The 15,308-nt window shown below is 46.6% G+C and overlaps 1 protein-coding gene across 2 annotated transcripts in view; it reads left to right on the forward strand.

Annotated features, from left to right (window-relative positions):
• The window catches only part of lpp (LIM domain containing preferred translocation partner in lipoma), a 176,295-nt gene that overhangs the window by 2,205 nt on the left and 158,782 nt on the right, over positions 1-15,308 (forward strand). Inside the window, exon 1 of one of the 2 annotated variants that reach the window (XM_061824482.1) lies at positions 12,694-12,816. The exons of the other annotated variant lie outside the window; for it this stretch is intronic. The gene's annotated coding sequence lies outside the window, so the exon portion shown is untranslated. Of the gene's footprint in view, positions 1-12,693; positions 12,817-15,308 lie in introns of those variants that run through there. 2 annotated transcript variants of the gene reach the window in all.

Here is a 15,308-nt window from a genome sequence, read left to right on the forward strand (position 1 = left end):
ACCAACTAACAAATGGAAAAAGGTTGGCGGGTTAGCGGATCAGTTTATCTGGTCGTGAGGAAAACAGAGCAACAGACTGGCGGAGTTAGTTCGGTAGTCCGTCCATCCATCCATCCATTTTCTTTGCCGCGTATCCTCACGAGGGTCGCAGGGAGCGCCGGACCCTATCCCGGCTGTCAACGGGCAGGAGGCGGCGTACAACCTGAACTGGTCGCCAGCCAATCGCAGGGCACATGGAGACAAACACTCACAATCACACCTTGGGGCAATTTAGAGTGTCCAATTAACGTTGCGTGTTTTTGGAATGTGGGAGGAAACCGCAGTGCCTGGAGAAAACCCACGCAGGCACGGGGGAGAACGTGAAAACTCCACATAGGCGGGGATTGAACCTGGAACCTCAGAACGCTTTACCTGCCGCCTTAGTTAGGTAGTTAGTTGCCTAAATCAAACAGCAATATTGGTGGACAGACCCACCAATGAGCAAACTAAGTCATCAGTTGTTCTCCAGTCTCGTTACTTTGTTTGGCTGATCGGTAGGAATGGAACCGACCATCTCCCCAAGCAAACATTTCCCTGTAGAACCCGAAGTCTCACCTTTTTTCCCCTGCAGAGGGTGAGGCATGCTGGGAAATGTAGTCTTCAATCTTGTACAACCCCACCTGTTGACGGAAAGAACCTTTACTCGTCTTCTCTCGAGACCAAAGCGGGACAAAGCGGTCTTGAAGTTCTCCAGAGGAACGACGGAACGCGAGAATCCCGCAGAAAAGTCAGACCTAGCGACCGGTAGCGCTCGCTCGCTCGGATTTCCCCGCGAACGTTACAAGCGCTGATTTTTTTTGTGGGAGGGGGAGGGGCAAAAAAGAGATTAAAATAATCCCACTTGTTCTACATATAATTCATTGGAAAGAAGAAGTCTGCAATCCCATTAGGGCGCACACAGACTAGCTGTGCCTTTAGCATGGCGGGCGAGCGGGCGGGCGTCCGGAGATGATGAGCCATCTGCCATCGAGACACATTGTTTGATAAACACGGCCTTTATACAACAAACATTTGAGTGCATTAATCTCGCTAAACTCAGTTCAAGCTGGGGAAGCAGATATTGCTCTTTATAACTTGTCGGGACGGAGGGGGTATCGCGTTGTTACATCACGCCAGATGTCTCTTCCTCAACCTGGAAAGGTCTCGCCCACAAAACGCAAATCAAATTTGGCGGCTAATGTCGCGATACGAAGAAACGTCTTGAAGAGTCGCCCGATTGTTTGTTTATTTGGTCAGTCCATCGGTCTGTCCGTCAATCCAGTCTGTACTTTGCTTGTCCGTCAGTCTGTTTGTTAATTAGCAAGCTGACCAAGATATTCGTGAATTATTGGGCGAGTGATCAACCTAAAAACAGTTGGACTAACGTTCAGTTGGTTGGTTAGTGAGTTGAGTCATTGCTAACCATCCATCCATCCATCCCTTTCTGATCTGATTATCCTCAAGAGGGTCACGGGGGACAGGAAAACTGGAGCCTATCCCAGCTAGCTTCAGGTGAAAGGTAGCCTACAATCTGAACTGGTCGCCAGTCCGTTGGAGGGCAGATACCGACACCATCACTGAGCGGGAATCGATCCCACGCTATCCCCAACAATGTCAGGCGTGTGTAGCACCACGCCATCAGTGACAAGTCATTCCTACCCATCCATCCATCCATTTTCTGAACTGATTATCCTCAAGAGTTTCATGGGGTACAAGAAAACTGGAGCCTATCTCAGCTAGCTTCGTGCGAAAGGTAGACTCCACCCTGAGCTGGTCGCCACTCCGTTGGAGGGCAGATATCGACACCATCACTGATTGGGAATCGATCCCACGCTATCCCCACCAAAGTCAGGCGTGTGTACCACCACACCATCAGTGACAAGTCATTGCTAACCATCCATCCATCCATTTTCTGATTTGATTATCCTCAAAAGTTTCACGGGGTACAAGAAAACTGGAGCCTATCTCAGCTAGCGTCGTGCAAAAGGTAGACTCCACCCTGAACTGTTCGGCAGTCTGTTGGAGGGCAGATATCGACACCATCACTGATCGGGAATCGATCCAACGCTATCCCCACCAATGTCAGGGGTGTATACCACCACACCATCAGTGACAAGTCATTGCTTACCATCCATCCATCCATTTTCTGATCTGATCATCCTCAAGACGGTCACGGGGTACAGGAGAGCTGGAGCCTATCCCAGCTAGTTTCGGACGAACGGTAGACTACACCCTGAACTGGTCACCAGTTTCATGATCCTGCCGGTCCTAGCCTTGGCTGTGAAGGTCCCCCGACACACCGGTAGTCGTCAGGAGGCGCACACCTGCGCCTCATCCCCAGTAATTACCTACAGTACTTATAGGACAGTCTGGCTTTGCCAGATCGTTGCCAGTGATGCCTCGTTCCCGCACTTCCTCGACTCTTATCTCGACTCCCGGCGTACCGACCCCTTCCTATCTCCTGACCTGCCCCCTAAGCCTGTCCTCATTATCACTTCTGCTCTTGCGGACTGCCCGTCTGGTTACCGACTCCGAACCGAATAAAGATATTTCCCGAACCGCCTCCACGTTTCCCGAGTCGTGCATTTGGGTCGAACTCCGCGTTCTGCCTCAGTCGCAGGGCAGATATCGACGCCATCCCTGAGCGGGACTCAGTCCCACGCTGCCCACACCACACACCGTGACTAAAAACTCATTGCTAACCATCTATCCCTTCCATCCATTTTCTTAGCTGCTCATCCTCGCAACGGTCACAATCATTGCATGATTAATAGGTGGTTCTTGTCACTTTTGACTTTAGCGTTCCTAGTCCATACGATGTGGTCTTGTCGAACTGACGCCGCTGCCTGTACGGATAATCTCGCTCAAAGAGAAGTCGTGGACATTAGAGGGAACGCCACCATCCAGCGTGGGATAATCCGACGGATGAGTGGACTAATATGTGGCCAATCCCGATTTAAGCCAAATTAGTCCAACACATTTCCATCACGGCGGTGGGCCTGACCAAGCTGAGGCCTCGGGGGATGCTGGCGGGAAAAAATACTCACCGTCAGATCCCTGGTCATCCCGGGATAAACATGGCGGATTAAAACCTTTTTTTCCACGGTTGGAACACATTCGTGAACGCCAACGACAGGTCAGGAAGACCTGGTTTTCCTACCTACAGTTCTTACAGTACTAAATTGTCTTGTCTTTGATATTTATAGGGAACAAGTTTCTTACTAAAAATTCTGCTGCTCCGATATCTACAATTTTCTCCCAGTGATGTTCATCCAGAACAAGAATATGGAGGAGGGGGGGTATGATGGGCGAAAGGTACATTTCCAAAGACCAGCGCTCAGAACAACGGGAATTCCGAGGAACTCAGTAAACACCTAAAGTTGTTTTTTCCTCCCATCTGGAGGCTCAGAAAGACCTTCCGAAGAGGACACCGCGACAAAAACGACGCATCACTAACCCCCTTTTACGCCGTTTGAGGCTTACATGAATGACCTTAATCATCAGGCGGGATATTTGGCTTTTTATTGGCCCACTGCCGCAACGCCACTGGCAGGCATGAAAAAAAGCGGCAGGGCAAGGTCGGTCGTCCCGGCGTAATCCATATCATCGCGTTACCCCCCCCCCCGCCTCTCTAGCTCTAGCGAGCCCACCACATGATTTGATGTTGATAATGACGGCGGGATTACGCCGTCCGTCGTCTGATGCCGTGTACGGGGTCACGCGTTTATTGACGCCCTCGTGTGGAAGAGTAGCAGCGTTTTGTCGAATTTCAAAATCCTTCAGAAGTTCACAAAATTTGGGGGAGGATATCGGATTATGCGGTCAAATTTTCAAATCTAGTTGGGATAATATCAAACTTTCACACACACAAAAAAATCGCATTTCCGTTTGAAATTTCACATCATACCCGAGCCACTTATCCTCACTGGGGTTGCGGGAAAGCTGGAGCCTACGCCAGCTAGCTTGGGCCGAAAGGCGGACTGCGGCTTGAACTGGTCGCCAGTCAGTCGCGGGGCAGATACCGACACCATCACTGAGCGGGAATCGAACTCACGCTGGCCGCGCCAAAGGCAGGCATGTGTACCACTACACCATCAAATGTTTTGGTCAAATTTTTGGGATATCCAATGCAAATCTTCAGCATTACGGCATTTTTTTTTTCACGTAAATGTTGCAAAAAATCCCCCGCTCTGCAATTTGCAAAAGTTTCAGCTTTCCGTATGCGTCTGGATGGTTTTTTTTTTTTTTTCATTTTTTTTTTTTTTTCTCACCGCACGTCGACGCGACCGCTTTCACGGCAACAACGACAAAACCGCCGAGCGCTTTGAAGGGTTTGTAGCATGACACTCCCACAAACACGTTTTAACTCATGCGTTAGCTCCGGGTGAGGATTGTCTGATTTACACGCTCAAACACAAGAATTAGAATTCATTAGCGCAATCTGGGGTCCCCATCAAGACGCCGACTTGTTTGATGAGTGGCTTTGGGACGTTGTTGTCTTTTTTTTTTTTTTTTTTTTGTGTGTGTGTCATCACTCTGCCTGCCTGCTGCCTACTTTTGTTGGCTCCTTATTTGGCGTGACTCGCCCCGCTAACGTGGCTGCTGTGCTCGCAGACTAATCTGCGCTATCTACGCTCTTAATTAAGGCAGCGTATGTGCTTGTTGTTCCTGCCTGCTATAAAAGGCTTGTTTTTCTCAGCTCGCCGCTGTTCACAGCAAATCAACACTCTAGAATCCATCCATTATCCGAGCCACTTATCCTCACAAGGGTCGCGGGGAGCGCCGGAGCCGATCCCGGCAAGCTTCGGGCGGGAGGCCGGGTCCGCCCTGAACTGGTCGGCCCAATCGCGGGGCAAAGAATCAACTTTCCGGATTACAGGAATTCTGTCACGACCGGAACACGGGCTTGGACCCAAATGCACGACTCGGTGTCGTAACCAGAATGCTAGGGCGGACCCAAATCCACGACTCGGTAGACAGGGAGGCAGTTAAAGGAAGATCTTTATTCGTTCCAAGGTCGCAAACCGGAGAGTCAGTCACAGTGAGCAGGAGTATCAAGACCGTCAAGCTTACGGGGTTGGTGGGAGGACAGGCGGAAGTCCGGTACACAGGGGTTCAGGATCAAGATCAGGAACGAGGAAGTGCGGGAACGAAGCTTGGATGGCAACGATCTGGCAAAGCCAGACTGGCCGCTGGGTCCTATGTATACTGGAGTTAATAATCCCGGATGAGGCGCAGGTGTGCAGGTGACCTGCACCGCCAGGGATGGGACCGCCAGGACCATGACACTCGGGAGATGTAGAGGCGGTTTGGGAAACGCTTTTATTCAGTCCAGCGGGCGGTCCATGGGAGCGGCAGGAACGAGGTCGTCAGGCGTGTGAGGCAGGTGAGGGGGCAGGTACAGTCGGTACATGGGAGATCTAGAACTGAATCAAGAGAGCGCAGGAACGAGGCATGAGGCGACGATCTGCCAAAGGCCAGACCGTACGAGGAGTATCCATCGTGATCACTGGGAACGAGGTGTAAGTGTGCGGTTCACTGATTGCTGCCGTTGTGTGCCGTGTCGGGGACCGGCACAGCCAGGACAAGGACCGGCAGACCATGATAGGAGTCACAACTGACCTTTGGGTTGGCCACGCCCCCTGAAACACTGACTGGCCAATCAGGGCGCAGAAATCTGATACTTACCTAGGGGACGTTACAATTTTTACATTAGCTATATCCATATATATCGTGGGGAGTGCTGGAGCCTATCCCAGCTGTCACCGGGCAGGATGTGGGGTACACCCTGAACCGGTTGCTAGTCAATCGCAGGACACGTCGGGACAAACAGCCACACCCACAATCACACCTCGGAACAATTTAGAGTGTCCAACGGCAATGCTGCATGTTTTTGGGAAGAAACCAGAGTGCCCGGAGGAAACCTCACGCAGGCACGGGGAGAACATGCAAACTCCACATAGGTGGGTCCGTGATTGAACCCGGGATCTCAGAACTGTGAGGCCAACGCATTCCAGCCGAGCCGCCGTGCCGCCACATTACATATATCTTTTTCCTCTAACAGTTGTTTTGTTTTGTTCACAAAAGCTAAAATTGACCCAGAAAAATAAGGCGGTCTGACTATGCGGCTAGATAAAGCTCTGCCTCTGCCTGCTCGGTCATTTGAATCTCTGAAAAACCATCAACAATCACATGTTTTCTTCTGCTCCAACCTAAGCAATATACAGCACTTGGTGTTATCCCCTACATAATGCTATGCTATTGTTAGCTCAAAATAGAAATGTTATGGTCGTTGCTATCCAGCTGCTTGAGCTAGCAACAATGTCTGGCTATGCAAGCGTCTGTATGGTCGGTTGAATCAGTCGTTAACGCTAACGTTACGCTACCAGTTAACTAGACTAGCTAAGTCTTCCTGGTCGCCAAGATGACTTGCGCGAGAGATTTGTCTCCAGTTCCTTACAGGGCACATACATTATATACCAAATTATTTTCATCTCCACACTTATTTATCAGCCAGATTTGAATCCCGGATCTTAAAATCGTAAAGAAATGCTTGCAAAAATTAACTTTTCTATTATAAAACGACGCCTATTTTCATGGCCCTGCCGGTCCCTGTCCAGGCCGTGGTGGTCCCCGTCGCGCCACGCGCCTGCAGTAATCATTGGAGGCGCACACCTGCCCCTCGTTTCACGTAATCACGGCCTTTACAAATAGGACCACACGTACGGTCTGGCCTTTGCCAGATCGTTACCTCATACCTAGTTCCCGCACTCTCCTGATCCTGATCTTGACCCTGATCCTGTTCCTGTTCTCACGTGTGCCGACTCCTGCCTACCTACTGATCTGCCTTTCATGCCTGTAGATTTCATTACTGCTCCTTCCGTAGACTGCCTGTTGGGTTCTCGACACCGGACTGAATAAAGACGTTTCCCAAGCCGCCTCCGCGCCTCCCGAGTCGTGCATTTGGGTCCAACCCCCGTGTTCTGGTCGTGACACATATTAGTCTCGGAAAGTCAAAGTCAAGTGTCATTAATACCAAGTCAATGTAACAACCAGTCTTTGGTTTCATGAAAGATTCTAAAATTGGGGACTTAACCCTACCATACGGTTTGGCCAAATTGGACCCATTTTGAAAAGTGACGTCCCCTATCCGAGGGCATGTGAAATTGTGAATGGAAGAGCCCACTGGTGATTCTTGTAAACTGTTGACTTGACAGAAGCAGGCGCGAGTTATGGTGCAGGGGGCTTGGAAATGCCAGGCGCTCACTCGTACGTTGAAAGAGGAAGTGAAGAGCGCAGCTGCTGTCTTCTGCGTTTGAGGTTTTTTTTTTCATCTCGAGGGGGAAGTGGTGTGTGTGCGGGCAGCGTTACAACCTGCAAGTCAAACAGGATATCCGACCTGGAACAAATTGAAATCTGAACTTATTCTCGGCGCCCACTAAAGTCAAATAAACGCTTCTTCCTCAAACAGGCCTGCTTAGCATGATGTGCCGCGTGCTTCCGGTCAAACAATCTCTGACGGCGCCGATAGTACACAAAACCTTTCCATCTTTAGAACGAGACAGACCAATTGAGGATACGGGGGAGATGGCTCGAATGATGGTATCGGCCTTGGTGCGAACGTGTTCAGCGCCGGTCCAAAAGATGTTATGTAAAGTAAAGTGCTTCCGAGGGAGAACCAACGGGCGACCACAATTTACCTATCGACGAGGAAGTTCATTCAAAAATAAACGCGGTGGAATTTTCAACACGGGTTTCATAATCATTGAGGAACTGCCGAATTAATTTACATTTCTGTTGCTGAGATTGTTGAGTAGAGATGACGTTAGCTACCAGGCTAGCCATTATGTTTTGCTAAATTACAACCCAAGAAAACATTTTATATAAATCTTTGAGCAAACCCAATTGACGGAGTTTTGAGTCCCAATCTGTCCCTTGAAAATTATCTTCCATGACACCAGCCGGTCTTGACAGAAGAGTCTCCGCTAGGATGAAGGGCAAAGTTTATAAAACGGTGGTGAGGCCGGCCGCGATGTACAGGTTAGAGACGGTGGCAGTGAAGAGACCACAGGAACCAGAACTGGAGGTGGCAGAAATGAAGATGTTGAGGTTCTCGGTCGAAGTGAGCAGATCGGATAGGACGAGAAACGAGTCCATTAGAGGGAGAGCCAAAGTTGGATGTTTTGCAGACAAGGTTAGAGAGAGCAGACTTCGATGGTTTGGACATGTCCAGAGGCGAGAGAGGGAGGAAATTGGTAGGAGCGATGGTAAGGATGGAGCTACCAGGGAAGAGAGCGAGAGGAAGACCGAAGAAAAGGTTGATGCATGTTGTGAGGGAGGACATGAGGACAGTTGGGTCTTAAAGAGGAAAATGCACGAGGTAAGCTTAGATGGAAAAAGATGACACGCTGTGGCGACCCCTAACGGGACAAGCCGAAAGGGAAAGAAGAAGAAGAAGACACCAGCCAGTCTTGCAATCTTCTCTGTCCAACTATTTAAGACATCCACTTGGAAACTTTGAATATTTCCGTTAGTAGATCCTATTGTTTACAAAGCTTGTACTGCTTACCCCGTTTGAACTATGTTGCCAAACAAAACAGCAGCCCCAATGCGATGTGGAGAAATATTTTTTTTTTTGCGACGATTAGCATTCCAGGAGACGCTGACAATGTGGTTGCTCCGCATTGTTGTGTGTCTCAAGTACATCCCGGGACGCTACGTGACTGTCGTTTTGCCCAGTCTGCCACGTTTCGTGACCTTTTCAGCGTGTAAATAGCATCATTTATTTCTTTCACTTAGTCTGCGTCCCTTTTTGTCTTTTCTCAGGATTTTGGATCTGATACAGGTGCGATATTTTTTTCCTCCCATCTGGCCTGCCTTGGTTCTTGCCCTTTAACTGCGTTTTCACCATAATCGTCATTTTTTTTTCTCCATCATTCCCAGTCTACTTCCTTTCATGGCGTTTCTCTACGATAGACCGTTTCCTCCAGTTCACGCTGCAATTTTTTTGTCGTTCCACAACATTGTCTACATTTGTGATCTGCGGCGCGACAAGTCTTAATTGCTCTGTCTGGTCTTCCTCAGTTCTTGCCGTTTCACAGCATTTCTCCGTAGTCGTCCCATTTTTCGAGGGGATCGTGACGTAGTGGCTCGGCCGTACCAATCTACTTGCTAAAAAAAAAAAAAATTATCTTGTTTTCTAAAAATGTTCAAATATGACTTCGGTAGCTGTGCAATTAGGCTAACGGGATATCAGATGCCAAAACAATTGAAGTTATTCTCTTCCGCTCGATGCGAAAATTGTGAAGTTGCGATAAAGCCTATCTGGAATGTGACTTATCTGCGGTGGTGGACCCTGCGAGCGCCCCCCCGCCCCTCTCCCAACCCTCGGTCGTGCGTGAAATTGAAACGCATCATATCCAAGGAAATACAAGACATCAAAGGTCTCAATGTCCTCAAACGCAGTATGCTAATTGCTCTTTGATTGCTAACTTGACTTCTTGTTGCGGGGTGTATGTTTGAAATCGGCTTTGCCGGTGCATCAACGGGGGTGCGGGTTGGGGGGGGCGTCACTGGCGGGCCCGTTAGGAAATTAGGAACTAAGACGTCACACGTTACAAATGAGATTAGCTTTAGCGACCTGCGGACGAGTCGGCTAAGTCGCTAAAATAGACCACATCCTTGGGCTTGTTATCGGAGTGCTGGATCTTTGTTAGTATGTTTATGCAGTAAAAAAAAAAAAAAAAAACAAAACAACAACGATGAGAATATTCAACCGCTCGCAGCGCATTGCGATCGGATCCAGTTGAGCGACAAGACGATTCCGCTCGATCCCGCGTTTAGCCTGTGACAGCGCAGCCATTCCCTTGGAAATGTTTGCCGCTGGTTTTCATAAAAAGATAGCATCAAAAGTGTATTTGCATGTTTTTAGGCACGCTACACAATGTTAGCATTGTAAGACGCTCAACTATCAAGATGAGCGGAGGGGGAAGCAGTTATCGTTTATTTGCATGAAATCATGAACAGGCAAACTGAGCCCATATACATATCTACGCTCACAAATGCTGAAAACAGAAGACACGCACTTATTAGTAGCGGGGGGGGGGTGTTTTGGATTGCATTTGGAGCCTGAGAACGCAGTTATACTTTATGCAAATGTTCAAAACAGCAAACATTGGCCCTAACGTTAATTTAGTAAGGTATTGTCAAAATATGAAATAAGACAGAATAGATTTTTTTTGTGTTTTTCTGTTTAAAAAAATATATATTTCCACAAGAATGTAGAATGTTTCTTTACAAAGAAAAAAATAACTCGTCTTTGTAATGTATTCAAATGAATATTTGTTGAAAAATGACCAGTATATTAGCGGATTGAATTTTTATGCATTGCAATTGGGGTTTGTAGTTTATTTTTGTTGATATTATCTTGCCACCTCGGTGTAAAGTTATCTACTGGTATCTTTTTTATTTATTTTGTATTTTTTGTGTGGTATTTTTGTTCCATGACTGATGAGGACACTCTTGTATGGAGATTTTTTTTTTTTGTCTTAATGAGGCTTTCTTTCAAACATAAATATGAATGAATAAATTAAAAAAAAAAATCTAATTTATTGTCATATTTGCTTGGTCTTAATAGCCAATTGAATTATAATGTTATGTATATATCATTTTCAAAAAAGAACTCGGTAGGGGTTACTGACGATAATGATCAGCAGTAGTGTGTCTTGTTCTCTGAGTGTGTTATTTTATTTTTTTTCCTGGAACGTAGCATTGACGCGTCGATTGCATTTTGAAAAATGTAACACAATCCCGAAGAGACGGCGACAACCAAAAATGGAGATTCTGTATAAATTCTCTGCAATAGCGCAAATCGGTGATTCTCAAAGTGTTGTAAGTGTAACGCTAGTGGGATGCTGGCGCCATCTACTGTGAAATGAAAGAATCACTGTATCAGACCAGCGAGGTTGGCTTCAACTTTATTATCTTCGCTGCTTATCCTCACGAGGGTCGCGGGGAGTGCCAGAGCCGATCCCAGCTGTCAACGGGCAGGAGGCGAACTGGTCGCCAGCCAATCGCAGGGCACATCGAGACAAACTGCCACACTCGCAATCGGACCTTGGGGCACGACCCCCACTGCACAAGTTGTCCTCCCCGTCTTGATTTAGGAACATAAAAAATACATATTTGTTTATTGGTTTTGTTTAAACTGCATGTTAAAAAGGGCTTACAATAATATTAAATATACTTAAAGGTCCACTGTCATGAAATGCATGATTTTTAGTATGTTATTCATGAAAAAAATGAATGGGACCATCCGGTTTTTCACCACAAAACATGATTTTGACGTATCTGGATTTTTGTAACTCCCGCCATGAAAATCATCTCAGGGAATTTGTTTTTGAGAAGAAGCAGGAAGTGACGTACAGGGCAGTAGCGCACTCAAGCGGTCTCGTCTGTTTATACTAGTTTTACCTGCTGGAAGCTAGCTCGTTGTTCCTTCGTGTTAGCCAAAATGCCGTCTCGTTGCATTGCTGGATATTGCTCGAACACTCGGGAGGACGGATTCACTCTTCATACTTTTCTAAAAGACCCGGTTCATCATGAAAAATGGATCGCACGGGTGCAAAGGATGAGAGCTTTGTGGGTTCCAAATGACAGGAAAGGTGTATATACAGCTATTGAAAAAAATAACAGTTGGGGGAGGACGTAATCCACGAGTCAGGGGTACTAAATGTGTCGATGTGCCAACCCGGCCGAAGCCGTGATTGGTGGGCGCGGCACGGCCGAAGTGGCTCGTCGTGGCGCCGGGCCGCGGAGGTGCATCGGACGGGGAGGCGGTTTGGCTACGGCATCGTCATCGTTGTTTTCATCACCGCCGCGCGGAGGCGGATCGAGCGAGAAGGTAGTTTGGCCGTGATCCGCGTATCATCTAAATATGGCTCGAAACAATAGGGTAATACTGTCCTGGTCACTTCACTCCGTTCTAAGATGTTCTCTTCGTCGAAAAGAGCTTCCGTGTCAGAAAGGGTGTCGGAAAAATCTGAATATTTCCGTTGTTCATCTCCCGTAGTAGGTGGCACAGCAATGGCGGATGGCCCGGTGTGACATCACGGACAGAAAATGCAGCCAATATGGCGACCACTTGGATGTCGAATGACACTTCCGCAACTGTGCGCATGGATGACCCTCTCTCTGCTCATATTTATTTTTTTGTATAGACATTGTAGTGAATGATGTTATATGTATTTTTCATTACGATATCTGTTTTAGAATGTTTATAGGGATGACACTTGACCTTTAAAAACAATACAACCTGTGTGGGTTTTTTTTTTTTTTTAATGAACACTTAGGCCTACTACCGTACTGTATTCAAATGTCAATCATGATGCTTGTAATTGGACGTCCGAGGGATTTTTTTTTTTTTTTTAATTTTCATTTATTTTTGGGATGGTTATGTAAAAGAGAAGTAATATTGTATATATTTGTTTCTTCGAGATAAACATGGTGTACTTCCACATTAGCAAAGAGGGCGTCGGCGCCACGCAAGCCGAGCGGCGATGCGCGGGGTGTCCCCGCTGGCCTGCTGCCTTACATGGGCAAACCTCGGCTTGGAATTTCGACGCGTGACGTCACTACCCACAAAACTCTCCCAGAATTGAGGATCAAGAAGTTTGGGCTGTCCCCCCCCCCTGCCCCCCCCTCCCTCCTCCGAGGATTCAGTCCTTCGCACAATTCTTGTGTGTGTACTTTTTTTTTTTTTTTTTTTTTTTAATTTCATAGAAAGCTCCAAATCAAAAGGTAAGCCGAAGCGAACCGTGCGCGTTCGCGTTGAGCCGCCGCCGGGGGGGTTCGGGGAAATGTTTGACGCGCTGTCGGCGACACTTGGCCGCTTCTTGTTAGGGGCTCCGCGGAGTGTTGACCGAGATTCGGACGTGGTTGGCGGAGGGAGGGCGTGAACACACCTTGGGGCCGACGCTCCGAGACTAGCTTAACTAGCCGACAGGACTAGCCGAGGCTAACTAGTCACTAGCTAAGGGAAGGTAGCCGAGCGAAGTTGGGGGAAAGTTTTTCACAACTTTGGGCGTCTCTTGCTCGGTTTTTTTTTAACCGAGTGGCGGGGCTGCTCGACAATGCGGAAGACGGAACGACGAGCCCCGGAGAGGAGAAAATGTCTAGAAAAATTGGGACTTCATTTCTTTGAAATATAAAAGTTTACAAGCGTTAGTTGGCGGTTTCAATTAAATCAAAACGCTAAGTTGTGTCTTGAAGAAACGGCCACAGGGGCTTCAAATGTGATAACTCCGAGTTATCAACGATTTTTATGATCATTTTAGTCTTTTTGTACTGGATTACATATGGTACACCAAGTATAACAAAAAAATCTCTCCTTTTATCACTGTCATGGTTAAAAATGACACCAAGGCTTTATGTATTTAAAAAAAGTACATTTCAAGTTATCAGCCAGTCTAACATTATGAAGTTTCAACATTAACATTAAGATTAAAACGGTATTTTTATGTAAATTTTAATGATTGTACATACAAGTTAATGATGGAACTGGAATAGAAGTACAAGACAAAGTTCTGAAAGCCCAAATGAATTGAAAATTTTGACACACGACATGGAAGAGTGTTGTGAGCAAGCCTGCCAAATTTGAAGGACTCAAAAATCGCCAAGGGTGTAAAATGAGGCTACGAAATTGTGAAAAACAGATATTCTTATAGTGTCAGACTCTGGAGGTCTAGTTGTATAGCATATTTATGCGTTACAGCTGAAAAAATATGAAATGTAATACAGTGGCGAGAATATATCCCACGGAGTAGTCATGGGGCTTTTCCATCCTGGGACTGCTCGTGGGATAGTGGCAGGGTTGTCCAAATCATCACCGCCTCGCTCCGTATGTTGTGCAAAGGTCTACAAAACAGAGTTGATTCTGGGAAATTGAAGCGTTTAATTAATACAGCGGTAAACGTGATTGAACCGATGGGTCACGCTTTACATTTTTGGGCACGTGCTTCTAGCTGGTTATAAACCCACAATGCTTTGCGTTTCGTCTTTTTACGGGAGCTTGAATATCAAGAAATAAATAGCACTTGGTAATTTAAATAATGACACTGAGTTGTTCCGTAAATTGTGGCATTTGGGTTTTGCCTTGCGCCTGTAGTAGGAGAAATGTTACAAGTTATTTTAAGTACTCTTAAGTAACTAGCACTTGCGCTGGATCGTTGCTGATTGAATGAAGGTGGTCATTAATTTTGTACTTTAGCCACGTCCCCAAATTATGGATGACTGAAATGGTAAAAAATTGTTTCATGCTTCCCGTCCAAGTCTTTGCACATTTCAGCAATTCTCTTCAAATGTATACAATATATTGAGGAACAAATCTCTGGATCCACCTTATATGATTTTTGAAGATTCACCTGGAATGTACTTAAACACAACGGAACTGTATTTCTATGATTTAGTCTGGATTTGTCGTGATTCTTGCACATTCCACTTGTCATACCAAACTTTGAGAATCACTGGATTAGATTGTTGTTTCCCAAACTATATTGAGTCGTGGCGCATACTTTGCTTTCGAAACACCAAACAAAAAGTAGTCCGTATGCGAGTTAACGACTTAGATCGGTTCCGACAAACCAGTCGTAAATCGGAGCGTATACAAAATATCCGAAATCTGTAAAAGACTGGGGGCATGCGCTTATATTTTGTCAACTTACGGCCTGTCTGAAACACCCCCTTACATGCTTCAACATGTGCCATTCGACAACTGGTCGCCGATCGTTCACGTTCGCTACGGACGTCTCAAAAAGACGAACTGAGCAAACGTACATTTATGTGTATATCTTTTTATCAAGTTTTGTTTTAAGGTTAGGTTAGGATATAACGTATGTTAGCTCGGTCTATGTAGAAGAAGGGGAACTATGAGAGTGGGGGATTCGACGTACCCAGAGTTCCCCTGTTAGTAACTCATGCGCATTCATCACAAGGAGACTTTTCAGCACGGGGGAGCGCTCAGACTGTCACACCGGCAAGTCTTTTGTGCGAAAGGACATCGTTTCTTACAAAGCACACTTTAAATTACAGACTGTCAGTTGCGGGGCGTAATATGGGAATCGACCTGATGTGAGAGAATTCAAGAGAATTTTTGTTTGTACAGTAATTGAATATAAAATTGTATTGAGTAAAGGGAGATGTTAATGTGACTGCACATAGTCACTGAGTGTAGTGGTAGAATTCTGCAGTGAGCGTGAGATGCGAGGATCCTGCGCTAGCATAACTGTCGTACG

This window comes from Syngnathoides biaculeatus, chromosome 7, assembly GCF_019802595.1.
Source record: "Syngnathoides biaculeatus isolate LvHL_M chromosome 7, ASM1980259v1, whole genome shotgun sequence".
In the NCBI taxonomy this organism is placed as follows: Eukaryota; Metazoa; Chordata; class Actinopteri; order Syngnathiformes; family Syngnathidae; genus Syngnathoides; species Syngnathoides biaculeatus.